Genomic DNA, 2,370 nt, shown 5'->3' with positions numbered 1-2,370 from the left:
TGTGCAGATCAGACAAGACAGAAGACGTTGCGCATGCGTGCAGACATAGCGGAGACATTTATGCGTCACCGTATAGACGCAGATTTCCTCCTTGAAAACGGTCGTGTAGACGCGGAAAAAAGTGAGAACGAAAACGGACTTTTGCGTTTTTGTTTTATACCGTCCCCGTGTAAAGTGGGCCTTAGACCACCACCTCTGTTCAGTGACTGTTGTTCCAGGTTGATAAAAATGGTTTCTTTAACTCCTCGCTCGTACCAACGATCCTATCTGGCTAAAATGAGTACGTTGCAATACTGAAATGAGTATCCTTTGATGTTAAGATGAAGATAAACAGCAGAGTCCTGGCCTAAGGAACTGGCTCTCCTGTGTTGAGCCATGCGCCTGTGAAGCAGTTGTTTTGTTTCCCCAATATACTGCCAGTTCCTCAGGCCAGGACTCTGCTGTCTGTCTACATCTTATCAAAGGACACTCATTTCAGGATTGCAATGTACGCATTTTAGCCAGAGAGGATCATTGGTACGAGCAGGGGTTAAATTGGGATTGGTTATGTGGGGGGGCTCTGCCTCGTACCCGCCCCTGCCCCCGCCGCCCTGCCCCAATATACTTTTTGGAAAATAACCCTCTAATTTGATAACCATATCATATTGCACAGAGATATACACCTTATCTGTGTGTTGTAGGCCTATGTGTGTCTTGTAGTGCCCCCCTACACATTATGGCAGTTTGAATGTAGATTGGTTGGTCAATGTAACAGATTGTACAGGTTGTTGTACATTGGTTTGAAGGAAATGATTAGTGGGGGGTCCTCCCCCAGAAGTTTATTATCATACATGTTATTTGCTGAATTCTGGTGCATTTTAATAAGTTGTTAGCTGACTTTACAGAGGTAGGTTGAGCAATATCATGTTAAATCTTGTCACATGCCTACAGGTGAAAAATGTGAGGGAGAAATGTTCAGTGAGAAAATTTGAAGGCTTGCACAATCTTAAACCAAAACAGTTGATTTATTTTGGAGGATAAATGTTAAATATGCCAAAACACTGTCCGTCAAATTGTCAATCAAATATATTCATGCAATGAATGCAACCAAATACAAACAACACTATAACATTGGAAGCATTTATTATTATTGTTATTATTATGTATTCAATTATTTATTTGGCATGTGGTGCTTTTTGTATTGTCTAGAACATACATAAGATGAGCATATTATAGCAGCAAAATAGAAGCACAATCATTTGAATGCAGCAAAACTTTTGCTGCATTCAAATGATTGTGCTTCTATTTTGCTGGAACGCAGTGTTCCAGAAACCAGAATCTCTGATCACAAGTTCTGTTCTAAATAGCTTTGACAGGTCGTCTTGTTATCAGGAAAACTATGATCTATCTCATAAAAGTCATGGGTTTATTGATTAATAAAACGATATTTAATTATTCAGAACTGAAAATCGTGAAAAGGGTTTGTTGCTTTTGATGTGTGCGTGATCATATGCCATCCGCTCCGAGCTTATGTGCCGGGGCTCAGCCCCGGAGAGCCCCGGCCCAATTTAACCCCTGGGTACGAGCGAAGAGTTAAAGAAGCCATTTTTGTCAACGTGGAACGACCATCACTGAACAGAGGTGGTGGTCTAAGACACCATTTATCAGCCACCTACAACCCCTGGCAAAAAATATGGAATCACTACTCTTGGAGGATGTTCATTCAGCTGTTTTACTTTGTAGCAAATAAATAAATAAATTAATTAATTAATTAATTAATATCACAGACATGACACAAAATTGTTTTATTTAACAGCTGAACATTCTGGCTTTGTAAAATATACTTCAAAAAATTATATGAAATTGTAATTAATGGCACATTTTTTTTTAAAGATCAAGTAGAAGAAAAAAAATTATGGAATCACTCAATGATGAGGAAAAAATTAGGGAATCAAGCTATAACTTGCATTTCTAAAACAAATATCCGCACAAGCCTAAATGTGCAAATTAGTCTGCAGTTAAAAGAGACTGCTTGTAGACCTGAATGAGCTGTTGCACCTGGCTGATTGACAGAAAACATGGCCCCAACAAGAGAGCTGTCAGTTGAAACAATGGAAAGGATTATAAAACTCCTTAAAGAAGGTAATTCAACATGGAGTGTGGTAAAAGATGTTGGTTGTTTCCAGTCAGCTGTGACTAAAATTTGGAGCAAGTACAAACAAAATGGGAAGGTTGTAAAAGGGAAAAAACATACAGGTAGATCAAAGCGTCAGGACAGGAAACTCAAAGCAAGATGCCTTGAAAATAGACAATGCACAAGAAAATAAATGAAAAACAAATGGGCAGTAACAGGAGTCAATGTTTGTGACCAAAATGTAAGAAATTGGCGGA

This window comes from Neoarius graeffei, chromosome 20, assembly GCF_027579695.1.
Source record: "Neoarius graeffei isolate fNeoGra1 chromosome 20, fNeoGra1.pri, whole genome shotgun sequence".
Taxonomy (NCBI): Eukaryota; Metazoa; Chordata; class Actinopteri; order Siluriformes; family Ariidae; genus Neoarius; species Neoarius graeffei.
This window is presented reverse-complemented; position numbering follows the sequence as displayed.